Raw genomic sequence first — 19250 nt, 5'->3', positions numbered from 1 at the left:
ACCTTACACTGGGTTAGGGTCAAAACCACCAAGTATGAAAAGAGGGCTTCTTGATTTTAAATGTCTAAAGGAGCAGAGAAAATAGACTAAATATATTATGGGGATATCATGAGGAAGTTAGCTAAATAAAGTTCTAATCAGGTAATTTTAATTAAGGAAGCATTTTTAATTAAAGGTTGGACTCTAATGAAAACAAGTAAACAGTATTTAATTAAGTATAGTGACTTTAGAATGAACATAACAATTTGTGATGTTAATTACATTACCTAAAAGTCATGATGATAATAATAACATCATGTCTGAGTTGTGCCTAATCCCTTGATGCTTTCCAAACATTTCACTCTATTGGCCTGGATGGGAACTAAGGGCAAGCTTTTCCCAACTGCTGCATAGGCAACTTAAATTATTTTAGCCATGTTTCTGAAGAGTTTCTAGATGTTAGCAAAATGCTTTCATCACCATTTCATTACTCATTTATGAAAGTTACTGCCCCACATAAAGAGGAGCTCAGAGGAGACCTATAGAACACTGCAGGTCAGGTGTTACTTTTACAACCAGGAACTTTTACAACAAATTCTGGTAACAGATAGGATTTAATGCAGACATTCCCCCCTTCCAAAATGCCCACTAATAATACCTGTAGTTCTGGAAGTGTAGTACCTGAATTTCATTACCAAAATTTTCTAACCTGAACTAGGTAGAAACAAACAAGCCTACTCTCCTTGCCCACATAATTATATATAACTGACCATATGTTTAACATAGATCTGGTATAAAGTCTATTGTCATTTAATTTCTCCTTTAGAAATCTGAAGCTCTATCTCAGTAATTAAAAAATAAATTAACAAGAAAGATAACCTAGTTATAAATGGATACAGCTATCTCATGATCTGACCAGTAAAGGGTTAACCCTCAAAGTATTCTACCCACAGTTTGTAAATGTAAGTTTAGTTTGCTTATATGTGTTTATAAACACATCTCCACTGAATGAACTCTAAACTCATTGATGTATTTATAAAAGTGATGCTATTGAAAATATTTTAATTTATTTTTCCTGCACAGCTGCACAGAATAATTTACAATTATGCTAAAATCTCATAAACTATGTCATAAAACATTACATACCTAACATACCTATTGCTCATGAATCTTCAGATAATAAGCTTAAATAAACCGGGCATCAGTAGGTCACACCTGTAATCCTAGCTAATTAGGAGGCTGAGATCTGAAGATCAGGGTTTAAAGCCAGCCTTAACAGGAAAAAGTCCCTGAGACTCTTATCTCCAATTAAAATCATCAAAAAACCAGAAGTAGAGCTAGGACTGACTCAAAGTGGTAGAACACTAGCCTCGAGTGAAAAAGCTCAGGGACTCTATCCAGGCCTGAGTTCAAGCCCCACAATCAGCAGCAGCAGAAGAAAAAAAAAAGCTTAAATAGATATATTAAGAAATAGGATAGAAACACTTAAATTTTTTCTCTCAAGTTAGAACAAACTGTCATCATTTCAACAATAATTAAATGAGTGCTATAAAATTCAAGTCAGGAGATCTGGGAGAATGGAAGAGAAAGAAAGAGAACGCACACAGACACTTTTTTCCAGGATCAGTGGCTCACACCTAACTCAGGAGGATGAGATCAAGAGGATGAAAGTTTAAGGCCAGTCTGGGGGGTGGGGGGGAGGGGAAAGCTTACAAGATCCTATCACAACAGAAAAATCTGGACATGATGGTACATGCCTATCATCCTAGCTGTGATGGGAACTGTAAGAATGATCATCACTTTTTTCCCAGGGGGGGGAAAAAAAAAAACATGATCTTATCTCAAAAAAATATCCAAAGCAAAGCAAGGCTAGAGGCATGGCTCAAGTACTAGAATGCCTGCCTAGCAAGTATAAGGCCTTGCTTTTGGTCTTGCCTAAGGGGTATGTGTATAACCTTTTATCTTATGCCAGAATAAACTGCGTATGTATCATACTGTGGACATGTAGAGTAACATCACAAGGTAAATCTTCATATTATTATGCATGCTCACTCAACACTAAATACATAAAGAAATGTTATAAACTAGAAGCAATTTGGGAAAACTTTGTTGTTGTTGAAAATTGCAGAGTAAAAAAGCCAAGATGTAGTATAAATCTAAAAGTCACAAAATACAGGTTATAAACTTGACTGTATACAAACAGCCTCTTTCTAAAAAGCACATGCCACTATAAACATGTCATAACGACCAATCAGCAAAGAATTACCATTAGCTATTCATGTCTTAATGACAGGCTAAAATAAATACCAGTGATACAAAATAAAACTGATTTCTTTTTTTTTTTAAAACAAGAGAAAAATGGGAAGGATGAGCTTACGGAAAAGATGCAAGGAATTCACCAAAACATGAAAAAATGCTAGCCTCATTCACAATAAGGCAAACACAATTTAATCCACCAGTCCTGCAAGGATCCAAAACATTTGAACAGATAATAAAAGTTCAAAAAAATTGCATACATTTGATGCATGGAAATCTAACAACATTCTTTAAAATCTTTAACTCAGTCATTCCACTCTTAGAAATTATCACATAAGAAAATACACACTTCTAAGCACATACTTGAAATAAATACAAATTTGCACATCACAGTATTTTGTAGTATAGGTAAAGAGTGGAATAAAGAAATTCTGAATGAGACTAATTTAAAGCTTAAAAAACACAGGATGGGAACTGGAGACATAGCTTAAGTGTCAGAGCATCAATCATAAGTGAAAAGGTTAAGAGAGTGAAAACCCTTGAGTTGAAGCCCCAATACAAGCCTTCTACTTCACCAAAAAAAAAAAAAATGTCCCACAGGACAGGGAAGAGTAAGTACAGTGTGCTGCCATTTCTACAAGGGTGGATACTTACATTCTTATTTGCTTGTTTATGATTTCTCTTGGGAAATGTGCAGAGGGGATTCTGAGGAGGAGGGACAGGCTGAAGGACACAGATGATACTCTGTGATAAATATTTTCCCTTGCAAATATTAAACCAGGTGATGTGTGATCTTTTCAAAAACCTTTAAAGGCAAAAATGAAAAAGACAGCTAGGCCTAAGCCTAACAACATACACACACATGCAAGTGAATCAAACATCAGGGTGAAGACTGAAAAGCACTAATATGTTCATTCTATTCTACCAATGCTTGCGTTGGTTTTATTGACCATCAGACTAATTCATTTTCATTTTTAAAAACCTTACAAGTCTTATTCTACTATTTAAAAAACGGTAAAATGTTTGCTTTTTTAAAAAAAGCAATTAAGTCTGTTTTTCCATGTGTTTCATTTTAACACCATTATTTTAAGAAATGATAGAATGCTCAATTTAATGAGTGTTAAGGATTTAAGCTCAGATAATACCACTAACAAAACACACACTATGCATTTCTAGAAGGAAAACAGGACATAGATAAACTTCCAAATGAGATGTAAATCTTTAGAGAAAAGCAAACAAAGCTTGGGAGTGGGGGATACAGCTAATAAATGCAGCATCAATACTTATCTGCAAACACAAACTGCACTGGAAAAAAATTGATTTTTTATAACCCCCCCCAGGGCATTGCCACTTAAAAAAGTGGAACAAAAAGAATTTCTCTTCTCTATGAACTTATAAAACATCTTCACACTTTATTAAATATCAAATGCTATGTCATCTGCATCTATTATTTTTATCATTTTTAATGAGAATTTCAAAGTCTAATTCCACAACTTCTTTCTGGCCAGGTAAAACAGAAACAGAAATGAGTGGAGAGAATTAAGTCCGAATTATTCAAAATTAATTTTTATCCTTATTTGATAGAGAGTCCAAAAAGAAATACACTTTTTACCTAACTTATGCGACTGTAATCCCTCTGTACATCACCTTTATAATAATTTTTTTAAAAAGTTTAAAAAAAAAAGCTTAGAAGTTCAAGGATGCAAATTAAATTGTGTTCTACTATCACTGAGCATTGGTGACTCATACCTATAATCCTAGCTATTCAGAAGGCTGAGATCTGATGATCACGGTTCAAAACCTAGGCCAAGCAGGAAAGTCCATAAGACTCTTATTTCCAATTAACCTGCAAAAATCTAGAAGCATCTATCTGGCAAATACCATGTAACCCTTTTATTAATTACAATAAAAATATATATATATAAAAAAATCTAGAAGCAGAGGTGTTGATCGAGTGGTAAAGCACCAGTTTTTTTTGGGGGGGGGCCCTAAAGGACAGTGCCTAGTTCCTAGGAGTTCAAGGCCCAGAGTGTGCACACACACACAGGGCACACACACACACAGCACACACACAGAGCACACGCACACAGAGCGCGCACACACACACACACAGAGCACACGCACACACACAGAGCACACACACGTAGCACACACACACACAGAGCACATGCACACACAGAGCACACACACACAGCACACGCACACACAGCACACACACAGCACACACACGCAGCACACACACAGCACAAACACACAGCACACACACACAGCACACGCACACAGCACACACACACACATAGCACACACACAGCACGCGCACACACACACACAGCACACACACAGCACACACACGCAGCACACACACACAGAGCACACACACACAACACACACACACAGCACGCGCACACACACAGAGCACACACACACAGCACACACACACAGCACGCACACACACACGCAGCACACACACGCAGCACACACACACACAGCACACACACACAGCACGCACACACACACAGCACACACACACAGCACACACACAGCACGCACACACACACAGCACACACACAGAGCACACACACGCAGCACACACACACAGAGCACACACACAGCGCACACACGCAGCACACACAGAGCACACACACACAGCACACACACGCAGCACACACACAGAGCACACACACGCAGCACACACACACAGCACACACACACAGCACGCACACACACGCAGCACACACACACAGCACACACACAGAGCACACACACAGAGCACACACACGCAGCACACACACACACAGCACACACACACAGAGCACACACACAGAGCACACACACGCAGCACACACACACACAGCACACACACAGCGCACACACGCAGCACACACAGAGCACACACACAGAGCACACACACGCAGCACACACACACAGCACACACACACAGCACACACACAGAGCACACACACGCAGCACACACACACACAGCACACACACACAGCACGCACACACACACGCAGCACACACACAGAGCACACACACAGAGCACACACACGCAGCACACACACACACAGCACACACACACAGAGCACACACACACAGCACACACACAGAGCACACACACACACACACACACAGTACAGCCAATCAATCCTTGGGTAAAATCTGTCTCCACAGTCACCACTGGGTAACTGGGCGACGCGGGCTGCGCATCTGTGTGCGCGTCTCCGGGAGACCTTTAAATCGGCATCTGAGTTCATCGCGTGGATTTCGGATGATCCCGGCATTCCTTCCGTGGGCCAATCCCCTAAATCTCAGGTAGCCTCGGTCAGGCTTTGCCCAAGGCTCCTGATCTCCGGCCAGCTTCGGGACAGCGCTGCGACCCCCAGCCCGGGGGCCCGGCCTCCACCTCGGCAGGGAGGCGCCCGCCCCTGCCGGCACCGAGGCGGGCACCGGCGGGGGGCTTTTCCCCTTCCTTGCCCCCGTGCACCCCAAGCGCGCTTCGCTATCCCTGCGACCGGACACGACGGGCGGGCTCCGTCCCTCCGACGGGGGTCGGGGGTCGGAGGTGGCCGCGCGCCCGCAGCCGGGTCCGCCGCCCGCACCTCCCCTCCCGGCCGCCAGGAGGGGAGCCGGGAGCGAGGTCTCGGGCTAAGCTCGGACGGACGCGCGCGGCTGGGGCGGAGGCTCCGGGCTCCGCGGGGGCTTCGACGCGGACGGGGACCCGGGACTCACCGAGGCGGCGGCGGCGGCGGCGGCGGGGGCCGGCGCGGGGCCCGGCGCGTCCTGTCTCCTCAGCCGGGACTTGAGGCTCTTCATGGCCAGCGACTCCCAGGACGCCGCACTCGGCCGGCGCGGAACTCGGCGTTTGCAGGCGGTGGAGGAAACACCACGCGGGCGGCTGAGGAGACCAGGCCGGCGGCAGAGGAGAAGACGCGAGCGGCTGAGGAGGCGACGCGGTCGCCGCGCCGACCCCGCCCCACCTGCCACCTGGGGCCCCGCGGCTCTCTCTCCCGGCCGCCCGCGGGGGCCTCCTCCCACAGCCAATCAGCCCGCAGCCTGGAGAGGGGTGGGGCCGAGCCTGACCAATCGGAATTCTGGAAGGGGGCGGGACTTCCCTTTTAAACTCGCACACACCCTAGCTCTCCCGCGGGAGGCCAGATCTGGCGCTGGGCGCGCGCTGGCCCGGTCCTCTCGGCTGCGTGGGTTCGCGGCCGCCCAAGGCCGATCGAGGGGACGGGGTCCCAAGACCGACCCTGGGTTCCCCCAACACGTCCTGACCCGCTTTCAGGCCACTTCAGCCAAAACTCAATGCCATGAACCCCACTCAACCCGGCGCATCCCCAAATTCCAGACACTGACAGCCTCTAAGAAAGTTCTAGAGGGGCTTGCAGGTAAGGAGACTTGGACACGTGCTGTGGGACATCAAAACACGCGTGAGGGGTTCGGTGATGTGTGAAGGGGGAAAAAAATCCACATGGCTGTGGAGGGAAAGATGGAAATGGGAGGAGGGGCAACAGTCCAAGAAGGTACCATAAAATAAAAATAAATAATACTGCGTCTTTTGCCTGCAGAGACACACATACAAACAATGAAATTAACATGTCCTGATTTTAAAACCCGGGCTCATCTGAATCATCTCAAGGAAAGAATGGAAGAAGAAAATATGATGAGCAGCCAAGGGGCTCACACCTGTAATTCTAGCTACTCAGGAGGCTGAGATCTCAAGATCAAGGTTCAAAGCCAGCTTGGAACGGAAAATTCATGAAACTATTACTCTCCAGTGAACCACCAGAAAACTCGGAAGTGGTGCTGTGGCTCAAAGTGGTAGAGCACACACCTTCAAGCAAAAGAGCACTGGGCTGGGACAGCACCCAGGCCCTCAGTTCGAGCCCTATGACTGACCCCCCCCCCAAAAAAAAGTCTAGTGAGCTACAGCCAGTAATGTATGTACTGTTCATGTCACAGCTTCAAAGATCTTCCTCATAGTTTTTCCTGCAAGTATGTATTTATCCTAATACAAGCTGGGTTGAAAAGGCAAACATTCCACCTTTCTAACAAAGGACTCTTTTTGTCTGAAAAGGCAGTTGCTTTCGTTAGGATTTCCTTGGAAGAACTCAAAGGTTTTGTTTAAAAAAAAAAAACAAATTTTATTTATTCTTATTAAGTAGTTAAGGCTTTCAATTCCAGAAGTCAGATTATGAGTACAATGTGCCAGTAATGGGACTGGAGCTTGAACTCAGGGCTTGGACTCTACCCCTGAGTTTTTTGTTCAAAGTTGACCCTGTACCACTTCAGCCCCAGCTATACTTCCAGCTTTTCGGTGGTTAACTGCAGATAAGAATCTTATCATCTTCCCTGCCCAGGCTAGCTTCAAATTGTGAACTTCAGTTATCAGCCTCCTGAGTTGCTAAGAGTATAGACATGAGCCACAGTAAAGCAAGGCTTTACTCAATACTGCAAGAAAGTTTTCAGAACCCTCTTAGAAAGACAGAAGATTGTTAATGTTCCTGCTCACAATGGGATAGCTATGCTTAGATTTATTGATAGCTGAGTTATAGGTGAGAATGAGTGTAAGGGGGAAAAAAAGAGGGTAAATAAAAGTCCCCCGGGGAAAATTTACTGAATTTTCTCCTACTTTGACTTATGGAATAAATTTATCTTATACTCTCCCTTCTCAAGATCCACACCCATATTCCGTTTTTGTTGGCTCCTTAGAAGAATCTGTGGGTGGCCTGTTACTCTCTGCCTTGCCACTGCAGAGCCAAAATTATCTCATACTTGGACTGTTATGGAAGCTTCCCGACCAGTATCCCAACCTCCAGCCCCTCACCTCTCCCATCACCAATCAGTTACTCTTCAACATCAGAAAGTCATACAACATACTCTTCGTTTGTCTATAAATCTTCAGGACCCCTAGAAGCCTGACTTGATAGTTCACACCTGTAATCCCAGCACTCAGGAAATGGAGGCAGAAAGATTGAGAGTTCAAGGCCAACCTGGTTTTTGTAGTAAAACTCTGGTAGAGCAAGCAAAAATGTGAATTCTCCAGCAGCTAGTAAACATAATCAAGGTCTTTATTTGGTATTTGAGGTTCTGTAACATAGAGCAACTGTTTCCTCCAGCTTGTACTTGCAATTTGGCAAATTCCTTGTACACCCATTCCTCCAACTTGGGTCCTGGCCCACAGTGTTTCCATCTCCATGTGTACCCATTAGTCATCTATTACTGTTCACTCTGTACATTTATCTTCCAAAATCCAGCTCCCTGGGCCATGGTTGGAAGGGGTCACGAAGGAGTTTCTGATGCACTGTGCTTGTGTGATTTGCATCCTGGTTTTACAACTAGTGTAATATACATACGAACTAGTGCATTTTGTTTGTGAAAATTCTGCAAGCATGACCCATCCATGTGGTGTGCATTTGTACGTAAGCTGTACATTCAGAAGGGGGTAGGGGTAATCCCAGGATAACATTCCTCCCTTTCTCCTGCTTTCCTCTGTGATAGAAGGCAGAATGACGAGCTAGACTGATGTATCTGTCTGCCTTCTGTGTAATCTGAATTCCAAACAGTCCCCTGCTGAACTTCCTTAAAATCAGAGAAAAACTGAATGACTATTTCTGAATGGACAGATGCATTCCTTTGTAGCTAATCAAGTGAATTGGAGTTGGCTGTTTTATGTTTTCACGTATTACAATTTTAGGGCCACCCTCATTCCTACCCCACCCCATCCCCAATCTGGGGGCTCAGCTAAGGTATTCTCAGTCAACTAACATTCTAAATCAAAGGGGAGTTACACCACCCATCACCCAGTCCCCTGGTGGAGTCTTCAATGTTAATTATCTTCAGTGGCCTTGTCTCTTCTATATAATTGGCTGTTGAGTTAATTGTAGCTTTTTGCTGTGCTGGTGTCTCCTCCAGCATCCAAGTTATCATAGCTCTGGTGGCTGGCATCTTTTCAGTTGTTACTGGATAAAGCAAAGGAAACAGAGACAGAGCCACAAGTATAGCTTGCATCGAGTTCCAAAAACTGTTGGGCAAGTTATTTTTATGAACTGTCTACATGATGTCCCCAGGGTTTCTATGTCCAGTGGCCTCTAGTGGAGTTTTCCAGACTAGAAACTTGATAGCTGATGTCTACTTGTTTCCATTTGAGAGCAACTAAGTAAACAGCATTGGTTTGAATCTACAGCAAAGCCTTTCTATATTGGTCTGGGAGCCTCCTATAATATCAAGTAAAGCCATTATTAGGAACAGTTAGCCAGACAGGTTGGTTTTGCTTTTCTTCATTACTGTCACTTTTTTTATATTTTTATCTTTCCATCAGGGTCAAAGTCAATTATCAAAAAATGGACTTTCACTTGTTACCATATTTGAATCTATATGAAATACTCTTTCTGTTTTTAGCACCTTGTTTTTAACAACATATGCAACAAGGAAAGCAATATACTTTTAAAAGTTATTTGACTAGGTTTATACATACACATGGTAAGGAAATCGTGTGTGTGTGTGTGTGTGTGTGTGTGTGTGCGCGCGCGCGCGTGCACGCGCGTGTGTGAGCTAATACTGAGGTTTGATCTCAGGGACTGAGCATTGTTCCTTAGGTGTTTTTTGTTGTTGTTGTTTTGTTTTTGTTTTGCTTTTTTTGCCAAAGGCTAAGACTCTACCATTTGAGCCACACTTCTAATACCAGCTTTTTGCTGGTGAATTAAAAGTAAGGTCTCATGCACTTTCCTGTCCAAGCTGGCTTTAAACCATGATCCTCAGATCTCAGCCTTCTGAGTAGCTGGGATTACAGGCATGGACTACCAAGGCCCAACCGAAATAATACAGAAAGATACAGTTATTGCCCAACTGACAAGGAACTTGAATTCTTACTAAGGAATTAAGCATATCCCACAGAGCTCTTCTGGGCTTGCCCAGCTGTACAGTAGAACCACAGAAAATAAGTTTGCATGAAGAACAAAATCCATTGTTTGAATGCACACAGGTGAGAAGTAACAACAGATTGGCAGAAGATGGGTAACCAGGGGTCCTGGCAGGACCAGGAAGAAAGTGCAACTGAGCGGCACCCAGAAGATCTGAATGCCAAAGCTGGTTTCTCAAGAAAAGCATGTACATGAACACATCAGATCTCAACTTTACACAGACAAGGCTCCATTATGAATTTTCATGTCTCCATTCTCTCCTACTTGAGACACCAAGGCAGAGAGCTGACAGTTGTCTGGTGTGGCCATTGTATCATGAGGAAGGGTGATTCCACTCGTGTGCATGCAGCCTCAAAATGAGAGGCCCAAGATAGGGGCCTGTTTCTCTAGCCACATTCAGAACTACAATGCATTGCTAAGAGAGTTCTTTAAAAAATAATAACAATAAATAAACAAACATAAATAAATAGATTATCTATGTCAATAACTGAAAAAAAAATCTGTACTTCTAATAAGCTGTTCAATGGCATCATCCTGGAAAATGACAGCGGGAGGAAGAGCAGCAGGAAGGCAAAATAGCTTCTGCTCTCAGGACTTCATGTGAAATTCCCTAAAACATCTAGGGATATCAACAGTCCATAACAAAAGCAGCTTTTTAAGTTTTTCTGGGTGAGGGTAATTATATGTTGCAACAGCCCTCTTGAGCTGACCAATTCTGTCACTGAGTGGTCTGCTTTCTCCTTATCATCTCTAGCATTCATCTCAGACAGGCATGTACCATTTATTTCAACATGAAAAGAGGGAGCAAAAAGCAGGACAGGTCATGGCCAAAAACAAAAGTAGAGTTCCCCAATATGTTGACCTTAATAAAAAGCAGTTGAGATATATGCCAGTATGTCTTTGGATTCAATCAAGTTTAGCATGGAGAAAACCCAGCCAATTTAACACAACCAAATTAACTTTCGTTGAGTCTTTGAGTCCCCACAGCTCCAGAAATACATGGTCTTCCCTTTACTGAGAAGATTGATGGCATTATGTGTGCTGATTCCAGGCAGAACTTCTTGATTGCCACATTTAAAACAGACTGCCCAGCATGGAGCCTAGATAAATCCTAAGAATTCAATTGAAGGATCAGAAGGTCTCTGCCTTGGAATCTTTCCTGGACTTTGGAGTTTTCTTATCTTAGCCAGGACACCCGGATAAGCATAAAGAAAAGCCAGATGGCTCTCAAAACTTCAGCACTAGAATAAGTGAACAGAAAAGTTGCTTCCTTTTGTTTTGAGAGTATGGCAAATAAAGACTAGTCAATTTAAGATGATAGGTCCTTATGTCTTGCTCTTACTTTTTCCTTACTGATATCCAAGGGACATTCTAATTCGGGTAACCTGTTCAGTAAACAATCCTGACTAGGTAATTAAACGTTTGGAAAATTATGTGACTGGTTAATATCACCAAGCCAATCTTTTCTACTCATCCTACCAGGATGAATAGATAGGATAAATTAAATTTATCGCATGAATAATCAAATGAAATTTCACTTTCAGATGCCCTTGGAAAATGACTAGAGCTTTGAGCTTTATCGTGTTTGTTTAACAAATGACTTAGAGTCACCTAAATCCAAATTACTGTTGACTGTATTTGTTTAAGTTATGCTGATAGGAAGATCACAGGAAAAGTAGTGTTGCGATAAAGCTACATGTAAGCTTATGCATTATATATTATTTTTTATATATGGTGTATCTGTACCAATGAGGTTTCAGATATTTTAACATACTATTTTGAATTAGTTCATCAAAAACCTTTACAAATTATTCCATCTTTATCTGATATGGTAGCACATGCCTGTAATCCCAGATACACTAAAAGCAGAGATAGGAGGAGATAGATAGAAGGAGTTCAAAGGATAGGAGAGATTCAAAGACAGCCCGGCAAGAGTTTATCAAGATCTTACCTCAAAACACAAGCCAGGCATGGGAGAACATGTTTACAATCCCCCCTGTGTGGGAAGTAGAAGTTGAAGGATTGTAATCCAAGGCTAGCCCAAAGCAAAAGCAAGACCTTGGTAAGAGTGCACAAAGACCGGGATTCGATTCCTTGGTACCACATACAAAGAAAAAGCTGGAAGTGGTAGAGATTTAGCTTGAGAAGGACAGTGCTTAGGCCCTTTATTCAAGCCCTGGGACTGACTTTATTTTTTTTTCTGAAAAAAAAAAAAAAACAACTAAATTTAGAAGGTTAGGAGAAAGAGGTAGGGGTGTGGCTGTAGTGGTAGAACACTTCCACAAAGTCCTGACGTCAAACCTCATACTGATCAAAAGAAAGGAAAATTAAGCTATCTTTATGTAAATCCTGATTCTGAGGTAAAATTGAAATTATATAAAAGTACAAATAAGGCAAATACCTTTTTTTTTTTTTTTTTTTTGTCGGTCTGGGAGCTGTCCCCGAGCTTTTTCACTGGACTAGTACTCTACCACTTTGAACCTCAGGGCCACTTGCAGTTTTCTGGTGGATAATTAGAAATATAGTCTCATAGCCTTTCCTGCCCAGGCTAGCTTTGATACATGATCCTCAGAATGCAGCCTCTTGAGTAGCTAAGATTACATGCTTGAGTCACCAGTGCCCAGCGAGGTGAATACTTTAAAAGATTAATCTTAATATTTAGCTACTTGGATTATATAATACACAGTCATTGATTTTTTTTTCATTTTTTTAACCAAAACATTCAGACTTTTGCTTCCTGAAGAGAATAAGTAATGAAAACAAAAATTCTGGGCATCTTGTCTTCAAAACTACCCATGTAGTATTTAAATTTTCATTGAAAAGTAAAACATAGGCCAGGAGTTTGGTCTAGTGGTAGAGTGTTTGGCTAGCATGCACAAAGACCCGGGTTCGATTCCTCGGTACCATATACATAGAAAAAAGCCAGAAGTGGTGTGTGGCTCAAGTGGTAGAGCTCTAGCCTTGAGAAAGTCCAAGGACAGTGCTCAGGCCCTCAGTTCAAGGCCCAGGACTGGCAAAGTGAAAAGGAAAACAAGCCAAGTGTCAGTGGCTCATGCTCTAATCCTACCTACTTAAGAGGCTGAGAACAGAGGATAGAGGATGGAAGCCAGCCCTGGCAGAAAAATCTGAGAAACTCCATCTCCAACTAAACAATAAAATGCTGCAGACATGGTTCAAGTGGTAGAGCACCAAATCTGAGCAAGCAAGCCAAGTGAGAAAAAAACACCCTATGTTGAATCACAATACTGGTATTCACACATATACACAGAGTAAAATATATTTTTGCATCCAATTGCTAAGCAATAATTTACTTAGTTTATTGCTTTAGGGGGAGAAAATTTAAAATTGTAGTATAGGTCCCATGTCCAATGACATCATTCTGCACTGCACACTTTGAAGAGATTTATCCATAATTACATCCTCAGGGATAAATCATGCCATATTCTTTATATGTGTGTGTGTATATATATATATATGTATCACCTATGTCTATTTAGTACAAATATTTAATAATGATAATTTGATAATTATGCTTTTCCTATTGCTGTTTTTTTCATGTTGTAGCCATGAGCAAAATGGGTAAAGTAACCAATAAATTAAAACACCCATGCACTCTAGACTTCAAAAGAATTACATTTTAATTTTGTCATGTTGGAAGAAGCATGTATATATTATGCTCCATAAACTTCAAAAAGTACCTCTGGAACTAAACAGCAATTAAGAACAGTGCCTTTGAACCTCAGAGGGTGTAGCCTTTGCATTTACTGAAGATCAAGACATCCCATTTTAAAGTTAAACTAAAATGCTCATGTCTTCCACTTCTGAGACATGGAGCATTGAAAAGATAATGAGCTATCACGATCCATCAACCTCTTGGCCCATAACTCTAAAGTAACAAGCAAGTCAACAAATGCAGATCAACCTAAAATCCCTAACACCCATGGGGCTGGGCTCTTAGTGAGCTAGTCAGGCCCTAACTAAAGTAACCTTGAGGAATTCCCATACAGAGAAACACAATCACCAGACAGGCAGCTGCCCAGTCTTCACCTCTGAATCAATGCTTTATATATTTTGAAATAAATAATACTTACGCTTTAATGTATTTTTTTGCCAGTCCCGAGGCTTGAACTCGGGTCTAAGCACTGTCCTTGAGCTTTTTCAAGGCTGGAGCTCTACCACTTGAGCCATAGCCCAGCACCATTTCCAGCTTTTTTTCTAGGTATGTGGTACCAAGGAATTGAACCCGGGTCTTCGTGCATGCTAGACAAGCACTCTACCACTAGGCCAGACTCTTGGCTGCTTTTGCCTCTTTTTAATTGATGCATAAATGTTGTATAGAGTTCTGGAGTATACATAGTTTTTATATGATGTTTCTGCACACAATTGCATTGTATGATGGTTTGAATCATGATAAACCTATCTATCTCCACATATATGTGTATGTTGACTATTGAAAAACCTATGAATGCTGGCCTTGATTTAGAAACCTGGCTTTCAGTTTCAACACACACACACACTGGCCATGTAATTAATCTGGTCATGTAATTAGGAATGGAATGGTATAGGGTAAACAGTTGTAAAACTATAACCAATAAATGTGTTTGTGTTAATACATTGATTTTTTTTCCATGTTTTCTTTTAAAAAAGAAAAAAAGCTAGACAAGTTGGTTCAGTCCTGTAATCCTAGCTAGCTATTTGGGAGGCAGAAATGAGGGAATTGTCATTTGATGAAGCCCAGACCAAAAAAAAATTTTTTTTTCAAAACTCCACACACTGGAAGTAATTTGTTAGTGCTGACATTGGAAGCAAAATCAGAGCAGATTCTCAGCAATAGCAAAGCATTCTAAAATTGGTGTCTTGTGTGGTTGTGCCTTGACCTATGGGACAGTGAGTATTGTCATAAAGTCTCCTCAACCACAAGAATGTCCAGGAGATTCACAGATGATGTTCAAAACTCTGCCAGAGATGAAACAACAGCATCATTCAGCAAGTTAGGATGATGGTATTGCTTCCTGGGTAGGAGTGACAAAGAAGCTATGTTTTGAAGGGAGAGTCCAGAATTTTGGTGGTCATATTGGTTTCCAAGAAAGCATATGGGAAGGAAGTCTAAATTACGAGACTGACCCTCATTAGAGAACTGAAGTTGGAGGCACAGATTTGGGGAAAGTGACCAAATAAATAAGATTTGAAAGCCATGAACTATGTGAGATATGGAAGAAAAGGGCCAAGGGCCAAATTTGGGTACAGAAAAAGTCAGAGATCAAGAAGAAGTGGGGTATCATCAAAGGGAACTGAGAGGGAATACCTAGGATAGGCCAGGAACCAGAGAATGTGGCAACCCAACAGCCAAGACATGTTTTGAAGGTCAAAGTTACTGCATACTTCTGGAAAGACAGTCACAAAGACAGATGAGCGACCCCTACATTCTTACCATGGATAGTATCGATAGCCTTGACCAAACAGTTCCCATGAGTCAAGAGAAGAGACAGCTGACTTCAGTAGATTCAAGAGAAAACAGATGGATGCTACCAGTAGCCTTGACTAAACGTTCTCACTGGTGGAGAGGAAGAACAGCTGACTCCAGCAGATTCAAGAGAAAATGGAAAGCGTTTGAGTGAAGAGTGTGATGGATTGGGTATGAGATGGGCAGAGAATGAGACAGCAGTTAAGAGAGTGAGAGTACTTTTAAGTACTAAAGCTTTCGAGTAGGCTGGGGGAAAAATGGTCCAACCAAGGGACGAGCTGATAGAAGAGAGCAGGGACTATCTACAAGAGTTAAAGCCTTGAGGAGATAAACAGAAATAGGAACTGGGACACAGACCGAAGACCAAAAATACCAGGACAGATACATGTAGGCTGCCTTGCTTAGTAGAAGGACAAGAAGAAGGTTCCAACTGCATTGCTTCTGTTTTTTCATGAGCCACCGTCAACCATGAAAAGGAAAATAAACATGAAGGACATAGTGGCTTTGACCTCTAAGCCACCAAGGAACAAATGCTTCATGTGTGTTCCAAACCTATACAGGGAATGATCAAAATATGTGCTGGCCAGAGCAGCATGTTGGTTCTTTTTGGTGTATGTCCTCCACATACCAGTGTGTTGCTATGTTGAAATCTCAAGCCACCAAGCCCTGGGATAAATTATTTATCTGTGTCATTTAATACACCCAGCAACCAAAGTGAGAGGTGTGTACTGTTATTATCCCTATTTTATACAGGATGAAGCCACAATTACTCAGCTACATTGTATCAATAAAGCTGATGGTGAGGGGAGGGCAGAGTGTTAGCCATTATTAATCTGGTCATGTAATTAGGAATGAAATAAGGTAAATAGTTGTAAAACTATAACCTAGAAATGTGTTTGTGTTAGTACATTGATTTTTCCTTTCTTTAAAAAAAAAAGCTAGACAAGTTGACTCAGTCCTATAATCTTAGCTAGCTATGTGGGAGGCAAAAATGAAGGAAATGCCATTATTTGAAGCAGCCTGGACAAAAAAAAAAAAAGTTCAAGACTCCATCTCATGCAGCAGCTGATACAATGGGGGCACACCTGTCAGCCTCAGAGATAGCAGAAAGCACAAGCAGGAGGCTCGAATCTCAGGCTGACCAAGACCTTACTGGGGCTGGGAGCATAGCCTAGTGGAAGAGTGCTAGCCTAGCCTTCACAAACCCTGGGTTCGATTCCTCAGTACCACATACACAGAAAAATTCAAAAGTGGCACTGTGGCTCAAATGTCAGAGCACTAGCCTAAAAGTGTCTAAGGACAATGTCCAGGCCCTGAGTTCAAACCCCAGGACTGGCAAACTAACAACAACAAAAAGACCTTACTTTGAAAGTGATCACTGCATAAAAGAGCTAGAGATGTGGCTCAGGTGGTAAGATTGTCTACCTAGCATGTATGAGGCCCTGAGTTCAAAACAACAACAACGACAAAACCTATCAAGCTAAAATATAAATCAAATGATTTATACATATAAATGATAGGCTGTAAAAAGTTTCAATACTTAAAATATGTAGAAAAATGATAACTTAGAAAACTATCTTGACTGTTGAGAAAGAGATGAACTGGTAATATACTGATCAGTTGCCCAGCCAATTAAAGCCTTGAGCAGTGGGGGTGAGAATGGGGGGGGCGGTGCTGAAGGGTTGATTTGCCATGGTTGCCAGTTTTTAAGGCGTACATACTTCCACTGTGAAGGTCCAGCTGTCAGTGTGGCATCAGTCAGCTCACTGCAATTCTTGACAATTTATCCCTCATCCCTTGAGTTCTAGCACAGTACTAGAAGAAGTTCAGAGGAAATATGAGACCACCAAGGTGTAATGTGTTTGTTTCCCGGGGTACATCTGTGACCCTAAAACTCCAATCCTTCTGATATTATAGCCCTCCCCCCTCCATAAGAATGAATGAAATGAAGAGAGACCTCTGATCATGAAGTATACTGATTTGAAGGTATGGCTCATATTAAGAATTAGAATGAATTATAATGGACAGTTTACATCAATCCAATTGCATTCTTTTTCCCGTGAATTGCAAAGAGTGCCTGAGTAAAATGCAATCGATATTATAACTACAACTTTGTATAAAGGTTCTCAGGGTGAAACACCATTGGATTTTTTTTTTTTTGCTAATCCTGAGACTTGAACTCAGGGAATGGGCACAGTCCTTGGACTTTCTCAAGGCTAGTACTCTACCACCTGAGCCAAAGCACCACTTCCAGTTTTTTCTGTGTATGTGGTACCAAGGAAATGAACCCAAGCACTCCACCACTAGACCACACTCCTCATTATTGGATTTTTAATATGTGTGGGGGTGGGGGAGGAGAGAGTGCAGATATATGTTTTCAGACTGTAGTTTCATGTTTTCCCCTAGTAAGTGCCTGAGAAATTGATGTGGATTTATTAGATCATGTAAGTGACTGCATTTTCTGAATGAAAACAATTCACTCGTGGAGATTTTGCTTAAAGCAGAGTGCTCATTGACCTTCTGGTTTCAAGCTTAGGAGTGGCCATGCTCACTAAAGTGATGCATGCGTGAAGTCATGGGTGGCAGCTGTATGAACTTATAAGATTATGACTGCCCAGTTTCACTCCTGGTGATTCATGTCACAACAGGTAGAACCTGGATTCCGGGGCTGAACAAAGCCTTCAGGGTGGGATCGAGTTTTCTTTCAGATCTGCAATATGGGATTTGGGGGGTTTGTTTTAATATCAATGCTCCTAGTACTATGGAAACACTATAATATCTGTCACTTAAAGTAAAAATGTAGCCAATAATGCCCCCAAATGAAGATTCTAGACAATGTCTCCTCCTGAAGTCAGAATAGCATTCTTCAAAAAATGGAGAATCAGTGACATGAGAGTTTGTGACTGAATGTCTCCAATAACTATTTACTGAGCACCTAGCACATGCCAGCCCCTGTTTAGAACCCAGAGAGTCATGATTATCTTCAAAGGAGAATGACCCCTGACCCTTGATGTCTCATCTGTTATTGAACCCTATTTTGGCCTAGTCTGTCTTCCCCACTTCTGCCATTCCTGGATCTTCTCAGTTCTTTTCCCCCTAGCAGTGACATACCTGTCACTGAGATAAACAGGCTGTGTGAGGCAAGACATGACTTTAAGGGGATGACCTGAGGGGTGTAGGGTGAAGCTGGGTCTAAATCATGTAGTGCCTGGTCACATATGGTAAGGGCCTAGAACTTGCCTCAGAAGGGCAGAGGAAACGGTCTCGGGTGAGATGCAGAGGTGTCCAGCCCAGAACAGTAGGAGCAGAGGAGAGATTGGATCCCAGATAAAGTTGAGGATTTGGTGTAGGAATTCCTCACGGCTGGATGTGAACCTGAGTACCTGAAAGGATGGAACTGCGGAGGGGAAGGAGCTGGGGTTCAGTGCCAGTATGTTTACTGGGCACTGTTTATTTATTACATATCAAGTAGCAGGTTTGATGTGTTGATCTGAAGTTCAGGTCTGAGATGGATACAGGAATCTGGAAGGTCATCGTGTTGCTTTGAGACTGTGCAAGGTCACCAAAGAAATAACAGACCAGGAGACCAAGGGCTAACCAAGTTCTAAGGAGGCTTCAGTACTAAGTTG

Source organism: Megascapheus bottae, chromosome 30 (genome assembly GCF_031878675.1).
Source record: "Megascapheus bottae isolate mThoBot1 chromosome 30, mThoBot2.hap1, whole genome shotgun sequence".
NCBI lineage: Eukaryota > Metazoa > Chordata > Mammalia > Rodentia > Geomyidae > Megascapheus > Megascapheus bottae.
The sequence above is the reverse complement of the archived record's forward strand: the minus strand, read 5'-3'. Positions refer to the sequence as shown.